The sequence below is a fragment of the Narcine bancroftii genome, chromosome 8 (genome assembly GCF_036971445.1).
Source record: "Narcine bancroftii isolate sNarBan1 chromosome 8, sNarBan1.hap1, whole genome shotgun sequence".
NCBI classification, from domain to species: domain Eukaryota; kingdom Metazoa; phylum Chordata; class Chondrichthyes; order Torpediniformes; family Narcinidae; genus Narcine; species Narcine bancroftii.
In genome coordinates this window covers 128,798,932-128,813,432 of record NC_091476.1, presented here as the reverse complement: position 1 = coordinate 128,813,432, position 14,501 = coordinate 128,798,932, and positions in this window count along the sequence as shown.

Sequence of the window (14,501 nt, the reverse complement as noted above, 5' to 3'; positions counted from 1 at the left end):
GATGCGGGGAATCAGAGGCGGGGAATCAGAGCTGGCGAATCAGAGGCGGGGAATCAGAGGTGGGCAATCAGAGGCGGGGAATCAGATATGGGGAATCAGAGGCGGGGAATCAGAGGCGGGGAAACAGAGGCGGGGAATCAAATATAGGGAATCAGAGGTGGGGAATCAGAGGTTGTGAATCAGAGATGGGGAATCAAGGCGGGGAATCAGAGGCAGGGAATCAGACACGGAGAATCAGAGGCGGGGATTCAGAGCTGGGGAATCAGAGGCGGGGAATCAGAGTTGGGGAAACAGAGGCAGGGAATCAGATATGGGGAATCAGAGGCGGGGAATCAGAGGAGGGGAAACAGAGGCGGGGAATCAGATATGGGGAATCAGAGGTGGGGAATCAGGGGCAGGGAATCAGTGGCAGGGAATCAGAGGCGGGGAATCAGAGGCGGGGAATCAGAGGCAGGGAATCAGACACGGGGAATCAGAGGCGGGGAATCAGAGATGGGGAATCAGAGGCGGGGAATCAGAGGCAGGGAATCGGACGCCGGGAATCAGAGTCGGGGAATCAGAGCTGGGGAATCAGAGGCGGGGAATCAGAGTTGGGGAATCAGAGGCGGGGAATCAGATATGGGGAAATAGAGGAAGGGAATCAGATATGGGGAATCAGAGGTGTGGAATCAGAGGTTGGGAATCAGAGGAAGGGAATCAGAGTCGGGGAAACAGAGGCGGGATATCAGATATGTGGAATCAGAGGTGGCGAATCAAAGGCGGTGAAACAGAGATGGGGAATCAGGGCAGGGAATCAGAGGCAGGGAATCAAACACGGGGAATCAGAGCTGGGGAATCAGAGGCGGGGAATCAGAGTTGGGAATCAGAGGCGGGGAATCAGAGGTGGGGAAACAGAGGCGGGGAATCAGATATGGGGCATCAGAGGTGGGGAATCAGAGGTTGGGAATCAGAGTCGGGGAATCAGAGGCGGGGAAACAGAGGCGGGGAATCAGATATGGGGAAACAGAGGCGGGGAATCAGAGGCGGGCAAACAGAGGCGGGGAATTAGATATGGGGAATCAGAGGTGGGGAATCAGAGGTGGTGAATCAGAGGTGGGGAATCAGAGGCAGGGAATAGAACGCAGGGAATCAGACGCAGGGAATCAGAGCTGGGGAATCAGAGGCGGGGAATCATAGTTGGGAATCAGAGGCGGGGATTCAGATATGGGGAAACAGAGTCGGGGAATCAGAGGCGGGGAAACAGAGGCGGGGAATCAGATATGGGGAATCGGATGCGGGGAATCAGAGGCGGGGAATCAGAGCTGGGGAATCAGAGGCGGGGAATCAGAGTTGGGGCATCAGAGGTGGGGAATTAGATATAGGGAAACAGAGGTGGGTAATCAGAGGCGGGGAAACAGAGGCGGGGAATCAGATATGGGGAATCAGAGGTGGGGAATCAGAGGCAGGGAATCAGATGTGCGGAATCAGAGATGGGGAATCAGAGGCAGGGAATCCGAATCAGAAGCGGGGAATCAGAGGCCGGGAATCAGAGGCCGGGAATCAGATGCTGGGAATAAGAGGCCGGGAATCAGAGGTGGGGAATCAGAGTCCGGGAATCAGAGATGGGGATTCAGAGGCGGGGAATGAGATATGGAGAATCAGAGGCGGGGAATCAGAGGCCGGGAAACAGAGGTGGGGAATCAGATATGGGGAATCAGAGGTGGCGAATCAAAGGCGGTGAATCAGAGATGGGGAATCAGAGGCGGGGAATCAGAGGCAGGGAATCAGATGCGGGGAATCAGAGGCGGGGAATCAGAGCTGGCGAATCAGAGGCGGGGAATCAGAGGTGGGCAATCAGAGGCGGGGAATCAGATATGGGGAATCAGAGGCGGGGAATCAGAGGCGGGGAAACAGAGGCGGGGAATCAAATATAGGGAATCAGAGGTGGGGAATCAGAGGTTGTGAATCAGAGATGGGGAATCAAGGCGGGGAATCAGAGGCAGGGAATCAGACACGGGGAATCAGAGGCGGGGATTCAGAGCTGGGGAATCAGAGGCGGGGAATCAGAGTTGGGGAATCAGAGGCAGGGAATCAGATATGGGGAATCAGAGGCGGGGAATCAGAGGAGGGGAAACAGAGGCGGGGAATCAGATATGGGGAATCAGAGGTGGGGAATCAGGGGCAGGGAATCAGTGGCAGGGAATCAGAGGCGGGGAATCAGAGGCGGGGAATCAGAGGCAGGGAATCAGACACGGGGAATCAGAGGCGGGGAATCAGAGATGGGGAATCAGAGGCGGCGAATCAGAGGCAGGGAATCGGACGCCGGGAATCAGAGTCGGGGAATCAGAGCTGGGGAATCAGAGGCGGGGAATCAGAGTTGGGGAATCAGAGGTGGTGAATCAGAGGTGTGGAATCAGAGGCAGGGAATAGAACGCAGGGAATCAGACGCAGGGAATCAGAGCTGGGGAATCAGAGGCGGGGAATCATAGTTGGGAATCAGAGGCGGGGATTCAGATATGGGGAAACAGAGGCGGGGAATCAGAGGCGGGGAAACAGAGGCGGGGAATCAGATATGGGGAATCGGATGCGGGGAATCAGAGGCGGGGAATCAGAGCTGGGGAATCAGAGGCGGGGAATCAGAGGCGGGGAATCAGAGTTGGGGCATCAGAGGTGGGGAATTAGATATAGGGAAACAGAGGTGGGTAATCAGAGGCGGGGAAACAGAGGCGGGGAATCAGATATGGGGAATCAGAGGTGGGGAATCAGAGGCAGGGAATCAGATGTGCGGAATCAGAGATGGGGAATCAGAGGCAGGGAATCAGAATCAGAAGCGGGGAATCAGAGGCCGGGAATCAGAGGCCGGGAATCAGATGCTGGGAATAAGAGGCCGGGAATCAGAGGTGGGGAATCAGAGTCCGGGAATCAGAGATGGGGATTCAGAGGCGGGGAATGAGATATGGAGAATCAGAGGCGGGGAATCAGAGGCCGGGAAACAGAGGTGGGGAATCAGATATGGGGAATCAGAGGTGGCGAATCAAAGGCGGTGAATCAGAGATGGGGAATCAGAGGCGGGGAATCAGAGGCAGGGAATCAGATGCGGGGAATCAGAGGCGGGGAATCAGAGCTGGCGAATCAGAGGCGGGGAATCAGAGGTGGGCAATCAGAGGCGGGGAATCAGATATGGGGAATCAGAGGCGGGGAATCAGAGGCGGGGAAACAGAGGCGGGGAATCAAATATAGGGAATCAGAGGTGGGGAATCAGAGGTTGTGAATCAGAGATGGGGAATCAAGGCGGGGAATCAGAGGCAGGGAATCAGACACGGGGAATCAGAGGCGGGGATTCAGAGCTGGGGAATCAGAGGCGGGGAATCAGAGGTGGCGAATCAAAGGCGGTGAAACAGAGATGGGGAATCAGGGCAGGGAATCAGAGGCAGGGAATCAAACACGGGGAATCAGAGCTGGGGAATCAGAGGCGGGGAATCAGAGTTGGGAATCAGAGGCGGGGAATCAGAGGTGGGGAAACAGAGGCGGGGAATCAGATATGGGGAATCAGAGGTGGGGAATCAGAGGTTGGGAATCAGAGGCAGGGAATCAGAGGCGGGGAATCAGAGGCGGGGAATCAGAGGAAGGGAATCAGATGTGCGGAATCGGAGATGGGGAATCAGAGGCAGGGAATCAGAGGCGGGGAATCAGAGGCCGGGAATCAGATATGGGGAAACTGAGGCGGGGAATCCGAGGCGGGGAAACAGAGTCGGGGAATCAGATATGGGGAATCAGAGGTGGGGAATCAGAGGTTGGGAATCAGAGGCAGGGAATCAGAGGCTTGGAATCAGATGCAGGGAATCAGATGCGGGGAATCAGAGGCGGGGAATCAGAGCTGGGGAATCAGAGGTGGGGATTCAGATTTGGGGAATCAGAGGTGGGGACTTAGATATTGGGAAACAGAGGCGGGGAATCAGAGGCGGGGAAACAGAGGCAGGGAATCAGATATGGGCAATCAGAGGCGGGGAATCAGAGGTGGGGAATCATAGGCAGGGAATCGGATGTGCGGAATCAGAGATGGGGAATCAGAGGCCGGGAATCAGAGGTGGTGAATCAGAGATGGGGAATCAGAGGCGGGGAATCAGAGGCAGGGTATCAGACGCGGGGAATCAGAGGTGGGCAATCAGAGGCGGGGAATCAGATATGGGGAATCAGAGGCGGGGAATCAGAGGCGGGGAAACAGAGGCGGGGAATCAGATATGGGGAATCAGAGGTGGGGCATCAGAGGTTGTGAATCACAGATGGGGAATCAGAGGCGGGGAATCAGAGGCAGGGAATCAGATGCGGGGAATCAGAGGCGGGGATTCAGAGCTGGGGAATCAGAAGCGGGGAATCAGAGTTGGGGAATCAGAGGCGGGGAATCAGATGTGGGGAATCAGAGGCAGGGAATCAGAGGCGGGGAATCAGAGGCAGGGAATCAGACGCGGGGAATCTGAGGCGGGGAATCAGAGCTGGGGAATCAGAGGTGGGGAATCAGCGTTGGGGAATCAGAGGCAGGGAATTGGATGTGCGGAATCATAGATGGGGAATCAGAGGTGGGGAATCAGAGGCGGTGAATCAGAGATGGGGAATCAGAGGCGGGGAATCCGAGGCAGGAAATCAGACACGGGGATTCAGAGGCTGGGAATCAGACGGGGGGAATCAAAGGCGGGGAATCAGAGCTGGGTAATCTGAGGCAGGGAATCAGAGTTGGGGATTCAGAGGCGGGGAATCAGATTTGGGGAAACAGAGGCGGGGAATCAGAGGCGGGCAAACAGAGGCGGGGAATTAGATATGGGGAATCAGAGGTAGGGAATCAGAGGTGGTGAATCAGTGATGGGGAATCACAGGCGGGGAATCAGAGGCAGGGAATAGAACGCGGGGAATCAGAGGCAGTGAATCAGAGCTGGGGAATCAGAGGCGGGGAATCATAGTTGGGAATCAGAGGCAGGGAATCAGAGCTGGGGAATCAGAGGTGGTGAATCAGAGGTGGGGAATCAGAGGCAGGGAATAGAACGCAGGGAATCAGACGCAGGGAATCAGAGCTGGGGAATCAGAGGCGGGAAATCATAGTTGGGAATCAGAGGCGGGGATTCAGATATGGGGAAACAGAGGCGGGGAATCAGAGGCGGGGAAACAGAGGCGGGGAATCAGATATGGGGAATCGGATGCGGGGAATCAGAGGCGGGGAATCAGAGCTGGGGAATCAGAGGCGGGGAATCAGAGTTGGGGCATCAGAGGTGGGGAATTAGATATAGGGAAACAGAGGTGGGTAATCAGAGGCGGGGAAACAGAGGCGGGGAATCAGATATGGGGAATCAGAGGTGGGGAATCAGAGGCAGGGAATCAGATGTGCGGAATCAGAGATGGGGAATCAGAGGCAGGGAATCAGAATCAGAAGCGGGGAATCAGAGGCCGGGAATCAGAGGCAGGGAATCAGATGCTGGGAATAAGAGGCCGGGAATCAGAGGTGGGGAATCAGAGTCCGGGAATCAGAGATGGGGATTCAGAGGCGGGGAATGAGATATGGAGAATCAGAGGCGGGGAATCAGAGGCCGGGAAACAGAGGTGGGGAATCAGATATGGGGAATCAGAGGTGGCGAATCAAAGGCGGTGAATCAGAGATGGGGAATCAGAGGCGGGGAATCAGAGGCAGGGAATCAGATGCGGGGAATCAGAGGCGGGGAATCAGAGCTGGCGAATCAGAGGCGGGGAATCAGAGGTGGGCAATCAGAGGCGGGGAATCAGATATGGGGAATCAGAGGCGGGGAATCAGAGGCGGGGAAACAGAGGCGGGGAATCAAATATAGGGAATCAGAGGTGGGGAATCAGAGGTTGTGAATCAGAGATGGGGAATCAAGGCGGGGAATCAGAGGCAGGGAATCAGACACGGGGAATCAGAGGCGGGGATTCAGAGCTGGGGAATCAGAGGCGGGGAATCAGAGTTGGGGAATCAGAGGCAGGGAATCAGATATGGGGAATCAGAGGCGGGGAATCAGAGGAGGGGAAACAGAGGCGGGGAATCAGATATGGGGAATCAGAGGTGGGGAATCAGGGGCAGGGAATCAGTGGCAGGGAATCAGAGGCGGGGAATCAGAGGCGGGGAATCAGAGGCAGGGAATCAGACACGGGGAATCAGAGGCGGGGAATCAGAGATGGGGAATCAGAGGCGGGGAATCAGAGGCAGGGAATCGGACGCCGGGAATCAGAGTCGGGGAATCAGAGCTGGGGAATCAGAGGCGGGGAATCAGAGTTGGGGAATCAGAGGTGGTGAATCAGAGGTGTGGAATCAGAGGCAGGGAATAGAACGCAGGGAATCAGACGCAGGGAATCAGAGCTGGGGAATCAGAGGCGGGGAATCATAGTTGGGAATCAGAGGCGGGGATTCAGATATGGGGAAACAGAGGCGGGGAATCAGAGGCGGGGAAACAGAGGCGGGGAATCAGATATGTGGAATCGGATGCGGGGAATCAGAGGCGGGGAATCAGAGCTGGGGAATCAGAGGCGGGGAATCAGAGTTGGGGCATCAGAGGTGGGGAATTAGATATAGGGAAACAGAGGTGGGTAATCAGAGGCGGGGAAACAGAGGCGGGGAATCAGATATGGGGAATCAGAGGTGGGGAATCAGAGGCAGGGAATCAGATGTGCGGAATCAGAGATGGGGAATCAGAGGCAGGGAATCAGAATCAGAAGCGGGGAATCAGAGGCCGGGAATCAGAGGCCGGGAATCAGATGCTGGGAATAAGAGGCCGGGAATCAGAGGTGGGGAATCAGAGTCCGGGAATCAGAGATGGGGATTCAGAGGCGGGGAATGAGATATGGAGAATCAGAGGCGGGGAATCAGAGGCCGGGAAACAGAGGTGGGGAATCAGATATGGGGAATCAGAGGTGGCGAATCAAAGGCGGTGAATCAGAGATGGGGAATCAGAGGCGGGGAATCAGAGGCAGAGAATCAGATGCGGGGAATCAGAGGCGGGGAATCAGAGCTGGCGAATCAGAGGCGGGGAATCAGAGGTGGGCAATCAGAGGCGGGGAATCAGATATGGGGAATCAGAGGCGGGGAATCAGAGGCGGGGAAACAGAGGCGGGGAATCAAATATAGGGAATCAGAGGTGGGGAATCAGAGGTTGTGAATCAGAGATGGGGAATCAAGGCGGGGAATCAGAGGCAGGGAATCAGACACGGGGAATCAGAGGCGGGGATTCAGAGCTGGGGAATCAGAGGCGGGGAATCAGAGTTGGGGAATCAGAGGCAGGGAATCAGATATGGGGAATCAGAGGCGGGGAATCAGAGGAGGGGAAACAGAGGCGGGGAATCAGATATGGGGAATCAGAGGTGGGGAATCAGGGGCAGGGAATCAGTGGCAGGGAATCAGAGGCGGGGAATCAGAGGCGGGGAATCAGAGGCAGGGAATCAGACACGGGGAATCTGAGGCGGGGAATCAGAGCTGGGGAATCAGAGGTGGGGAATCAGCGTTGGGGAATCAGAGGCAGGGAATTGGATGTGCGGAATCATAGATGGGGAATCAGAGGTGGGGAATCAGAGGCGGTGAATCAGAGATGGGGAATCAGAGGCGGGGAATCAGAGGCAGGAAATCAGACACGGGGATTCAGAGGCTGGGAATCAGACGGGGGGAATCAAAGGCGGGGAATCAGAGCTGGGTAATCTGAGGCAGGGAATCAGAGTTGGGGATTCAGAGGCGGGGAATCAGATTTGGGGAAACAGAGGCGGGGAATCAGAGGCGGGCAAACAGAGGCGGGGAATTAGATATGGGGAATCAGAGGTAGGGAATCAGAGGTGGTGAATCAGTGATGGGGAATCACAGGCGGGGAATCAGAGGCAGGGAATAGAACGCGGGGAATCAGAGGCAGGGAATCAGAGCTGGGGAATCAGAGGCGGGGAATCATAGTTGGGAATCAGAGGCAGGAATCAGATATGGGGAAACAGAGGCGGGGAATCAGAGGCGGGGAAACAGAGGCGGGGAATCAGATATGGGGAATCGGATGCAGGGAATCAGAGGCGGGGAATCAGAGCTGGGGAATCAGAGGCGGGGAATCAGAGTTGGGGCATCAGAGGTGGGGAATTAGATATAGGGAAACAGAGGCGGGGAATCAGAGGCGGGGAAACAGAGGCGGGGAATCAGATATGGGGAATCAGAGGTGGGGAATCAGAGGCAGGGAATCAGATGTGCGGAATCAGAGATGGGGAATCAGAGGCAGGGAATCAGAATCAGAAGCGGGGAATCAGAGGCCGGGAATCAGAGGCCGGGAATCAGATGCTGGGAATAAGAGGCCGGGAATCAGAGGAGGGGAATCAGAGTCCGGGAATCAGAGATGGGGATTCAGAGGCGGGGAATCAGATATGGAGAATCAGAGATGGGGAATCAGAGGCGGGGAATCAGAGGCAGGGAATCGGACGCCGGGAATCAGAGGCGGGGAATCAGAGCTGGGGAATCAGAGGCGGGGAATCAGAGTTGGGGAATCAGAGGCGGGGAATCAGATATGGGGAAATAGAGGCGGGGAATCAGATATGGGGAATCAGAGGTGTGGAATCAGAGGTTGGGAATCAGAGGCAGGGAATCAGAGGCGGGGAAACAGAGGCGGGGAATCAGATATGGGGAATCAGAGGTGGCGAATCAAAGGCGGTGAAACAGAGATGGGGAATCAGAGCTGGGGAATCAGAGGTGGGGATTCAGAGCTGGGGAAACAGAGGCGGGGAATCAGATATGGGGAATCAGAGGTGGAGAATCAGGGGCGGGGAATCAGTGGCAGGGAATCAGAGGCCGGGAATAAAAGGCGTGGAATCAGAGCTGGGGAATCAGAGGCGGGGAATCAGAGTTGGGGAATCAGAGGAGGGGAATCAGATATGGGGAAACAGAGGCCGGGAATCAGAGGCAGGGTAACAGAGGCGGGGAATCAGATATGGGGAATCAGAGGTGGGGAATTAGAGGTTGCGAATCAGAGGCGGGGAAACAGAGGCGGGGAATCAAATATAGGGAATCAGAGGTGGTGAATCAGAGGTTGTGAATCAGAGATGGGGAATCAAGGCGGGGAATCAGAGGCAGGGAATCAGACGCGGGGAATCAGAGGCGGGGATTCAGAGCTGGGGAATCAGAGGCGGTGAATCAGAGTTGGGGAATCAGAGGCAGGGAATCAGATATGGGGAATCAGAGGCGGGGAATCAGAGGCGGGGAAACAGAGGCGGGGAATCAGATATGGGGAATCAGAATTGGGGAATCAGGGGCAGGGAATCAGTGGCAGGGAATCAGAGGCGGGGAATCAGAGGCGGGGAATCAGACGCAGGGAATCAGACACGGGGAATCGGAGGCGGGGAATCAGAGATGGGGAATCAGAGGCGGGGAATCAGAGGCAGGTAATCGTACTCCGGGAATCAGATATGGGGAAACTGAGGCGGGGAATCAGAGGCGGGGAAACAGAGGCGGGGAATCAGATATGGGGAATCGGATGCGGGGAATCAGAGGCGGGGAATCAGAGCTGGGGAATCAGAGGCGGGGAATCAGAGTTGGGGCATCAGAGGTGGGGAATTAGATATAGGGAAACAGAGGCGGGAAATCAGAGGCGGGGAAACAGAGGCGGGGAATCAGATATGGGGAATCAGAGGAGGGGAATCAGAGGCAGGGAATCAGATGTGCGGAATCAGAGATGGGGAATCAGAGGCAGGGAATCAGAATCAGAAGCGGGGAATCAGAGGCCGGGAATCAGAGGCCGGGAATCAGATGCTGGGAATAAGAGGCCGGGAATCAGAGGTGGGGAATCAGAGTCCGGGAATCAGAGATGGGGATTCAGAGGCGGGGAATGAGATATGGAGAATCAGAGGCGGGGAATCAGAAGCCGGGAAACAGAGGTGGGGAATCAGATATGGGGAATCAGAGGTGGCGAATCAAAGGCGGTGAATCAGAGATGGGGAATCAGAGCTGGGGAATCAGAGGTGGGGATTCAGATTTGGGGAATCAGAGGTGGGGACTTAGATATTGGGAAACAGAGGCGGGGAATCAGAGGCGGGGAAACAGAGGCAGGGAATCAGATATGGGCAATCAGAGGCGGGGAATCAGAGGTGGGGAATCATAGGCAGGGAATCGGATGTGCGGAATCAGAGATGGGGAATCAGAGGCCGGGAATCAGAGGTGGTGAATCAGAGATGGGGAATCAGAGGCGGGGAATCAGAGGCAGGGTATCAGACGCGGGGAATCAGAGGTGGGCAATCAGAGGCGGGGAATCAGATATGGGGAATCAGAGGCGGGGAATCAGAGGCGGGGAAACAGAGGCGGGGAATCAGATATGGGGAATCAGAGGTGGGGCATCAGAGGTTGTGAATCACAGATGGGGAATCAGAGGCGGGGAATCAGAGGCAGGGAATCAGATGCGGGGAATCAGAGGCGGGGATTCAGAGCTGGGGAATCAGAAGCGGGGAATCAGAGTTGGGGAATCAGAGGCGGGGAATCAGATGTGGGGAATCAGAGGCAGGGAATCAGAGGCGGGGAATCAGAGGCAGGGAATCAGACGCGGGGAATCTGAGGCGGGGAATCAGAGCTGGGGAATCAGAGGTGGGGAATCAGCGTTGGGGAATCAGAGGCAGGGAATTGGATGTGCGGAATCATAGATGGGGAATCAGAGGTGGGGAATCAGAGGCGGTGAATCAGAGATGGGGAATCAGAGGCGGGGAATCCGAGGCAGGAAATCAGACACGGGGATTCAGAGGCTGGGAATCAGACGGGGGGAATCAAAGGCGGGGAATCAGAGCTGGGTAATCTGAGGCAGGGAATCAGAGTTGGGGATTCAGAGGCGGGGAATCAGATTTGGGGAAACAGAGGCGGGGAATCAGAGGCGGGCAAACAGAGGCGGGGAATTAGATATGGGGAATCAGAGGTAGGGAATCAGAGGTGGTGAATCAGTGATGGGGAATCACAGGCGGGGAATCAGAGGCAGGGAATAGAACGCGGGGAATCAGAGGCAGTGAATCAGAGCTGGGGAATCAGAGGCGGGGAATCATAGTTGGGAATCAGAGGCAGGGAATCAGAGCTGGGGAATCAGAGGTGGTGAATCAGAGGTGGGGAATCAGAGGCAGGGAATAGAACGCAGGGAATCAGACGCAGGGAATCAGAGCTGGGGAATCAGAGGCGGGAAATCATAGTTGGGAATCAGAGGCGGGGATTCAGATATGGGGAAACAGAGGCGGGGAATCAGAGGCGGGGAAACAGAGGCGGGGAATCAGATATGGGGAATCGGATGCGGGGAATCAGAGGCGGGGAATCAGAGCTGGGGAATCAGAGGCGGGGAATCAGAGTTGGGGCATCAGAGGTGGGGAATTAGATATAGGGAAACAGAGGTGGGTAATCAGAGGCGGGGAAACAGAGGCGGGGAATCAGATATGGGGAATCAGAGGTGGGGAATCAGAGGCAGGGAATCAGATGTGCGGAATCAGAGATGGGGAATCAGAGGCAGGGAATCAGAATCAGAAGCGGGGAATCAGAGGCCGGGAATCAGAGGCAGGGAATCAGATGCTGGGAATAAGAGGCCGGGAATCAGAGGTGGGGAATCAGAGTCCGGGAATCAGAGATGGGGATTCAGAGGCGGGGAATGTGATATGGAGAATCAGAGGCGGGGAATCAGAGGCCGGGAAACAGAGGTGGGGAATCAGATATGGGGAATCAGAGGTGGCGAATCAAAGGCGGTGAATCAGAGATGGGGAATCAGAGGCGGGGAATCAGAGGCAGGGAATCAGATGCGGGGAATCAGAGGCGGGGAATCAGAGCTGGCGAATCAGAGGCGGGGAATCAGAGGTGGGCAATCAGAGGCGGGGAATCAGATATGGGGAATCAGAGGCGGGGAATCAGAGGCGGGGAAACAGAGGCGGGGAATCAAATATAGGGAATCAGAGGTGGGGAATCAGAGGTTGTGAATCAGAGATGGGGAATCAAGGCGGGGAATCAGAGGCAGGGAATCAGACACGGGGAATCAGAGGCGGGGATTCAGAGCTGGGGAATCAGAGGCGGGGAATCAGAGTTGGGGAATCAGAGGCAGGGAATCAGATATGGGGAATCAGAGGCGGGGAATCAGAGGAGGGGAAACAGAGGCGGGGAATCAGATATGGGGAATCAGAGGTGGGGAATCAGGGGCAGGGAATCAGTGGCAGGGAATCAGAGGCGGGGAATCAGAGGCGGGGAATCAGAGGCAGGGAATCAGACACGGGGAATCAGAGGCGGGGAATCAGAGATGGGGAATCAGAGGCGGGGAATCAGAGGCAGGGAATCGGACGCCGGGAATCAGAGTCGGGGAATCAGAGCTGGGGAATCAGAGGCGGGGAATCAGAGTTGGGGAATCAGAGGTGGTGAATCAGAGGTGTGGAATCAGAGGCAGGGAATAGAACGCAGGGAATCAGACGCAGGGAATCAGAGCTGGGGAATCAGAGGCGGGGAATCATAGTTGGGAATCAGAGGCGGGGATTCAGATATGGGGAAACAGAGGCGGGGAATCAGAGGCGGGGAAACAGAGGCGGGGAATCAGATATGTGGAATCGGATGCGGGGAATCAGAGGCGGGGAATCAGAGCTGGGGAATCAGAGGCGGGGAATCAGAGTTGGGGCATCAGAGGTGGGGAATTAGATATAGGGAAACAGAGGTGGGTAATCAGAGGCGGGGAAACAGAGGCGGGGAATCAGATATGGGGAATCAGAGGTGGGGAATCAGAGGCAGGGAATCAGATGTGCGGAATCAGAGATGGGGAATCAGAGGCAGGGAATCAGAATCAGAAGCGGGGAATCAGAGGCCGGGAATCAGAGGCCGGGAATCAGATGCTGGGAATAAGAGGCCGGGAATCAGAGGTGGGGAATCAGAGTCCGGGAATCAGAGATGGGGATTCAGAGGCGGGGAATGAGATATGGAGAATCAGAGGCGGGGAATCAGAGGCCGGGAAACAGAGGTGGGGAATCAGATATGGGGAATCAGAGGTGGCGAATCAAAGGCGGTGAATCAGAGATGGGGAATCAGAGGCGGGGAATCAGAGGCAGAGAATCAGATGCGGGGAATCAGAGGCGGGGAATCAGAGCTGGCGAATCAGAGGCGGGGAATCAGAGGTGGGCAATCAGAGGCGGGGAATCAGATATGGGGAATCAGAGGCGGGGAATCAGAGGCGGGGAAACAGAGGCGGGGAATCAAATATAGGGAATCAGAGGTGGGGAATCAGAGGTTGTGAATCAGAGATGGGGAATCAAGGCGGGGAATCAGAGGCAGGGAATCAGACACGGGGAATCAGAGGCGGGGATTCAGAGCTGGGGAATCAGAGGCGGGGAATCAGAGTTGGGGAATCAGAGGCAGGGAATCAGATATGGGGAATCAGAGGCGGGGAATCAGAGGAGGGGAAACAGAGGCGGGGAATCAGATATGGGGAATCAGAGGTGGGGAATCAGGGGCAGGGAATCAGTGGCAGGGAATCAGAGGCGGGGAATCAGAGGCGGGGAATCAGAGGCAGGGAATCAGACACGGGGAATCTGAGGCGGGGAATCAGAGCTGGGGAATCAGAGGTGGGGAATCAGCGTTGGGGAATCAGAGGCAGGGAATTGGATGTGCGGAATCATAGATGGGGAATCAGAGGTGGGGAATCAGAGGCGGTGAATCAGAGATGGGGAATCAGAGGCGGGGAATCAGAGGCAGGAAATCAGACACGGGGATTCAGAGGCTGGGAATCAGACGGGGGGAATCAAAGGCGGGGAATCAGAGCTGGGTAATCTGAGGCAGGGAATCAGAGTTGGGGATTCAGAGGCGGGGAATCAGATTTGGGGAAACAGAGGCGGGGAATCAGAGGCGGGCAAACAGAGGCGGGGAATTAGATATGGGGAATCAGAGGTAGGGAATCAGAGGTGGTGAATCAGTGATGGGGAATCACAGGCGGGGAATCAGAGGCAGGGAATAGAACGCGGGGAATCAGAGGCAGGGAATCAGAGCTGGGGAATCAGAGGCGGGGAATCATAGTTGGGAATCAGAGGCAGGAATCAGATATGGGGAAACAGAGGCGGGGAATCAGAGGCGGGGAAACAGAGGCGGGGAATCAGATATGGGGAATCGGATGCAGGGAATCAGAGGCGGGGAATCAGAGCTGGGGAATCAGAGGCGGGGAATCAGAGTTGGGGCATCAGAGGTGGGGAATTAGATATAGGGAAACAGAGGCGGGGAATCAGAGGCGGGGAAACAGAGGCGGGGAATCAGATATGGGGAATCAGAGGTGGGGAATCAGAGGCAGGGAATCAGATGTGCGGAATCAGAGATGGGGAATCAGAGGCAGGGAATCAGAATCAGAAGCGGGGAATCAGAGGCCGGGAATCAGAGGCCGGGAATCAGATGCTGGGAATAAGAGGCCGGGAATCAGAGGAGGGGAATCAGAGTCCGGGAATCAGAGATGGGGATTCAGAGGCGGGGAATCAGATATGGAGAATCAGAGATGGGGAATCAGAGGCGGGGAATCAGAGGCAGGGAATCGGACGCCGGG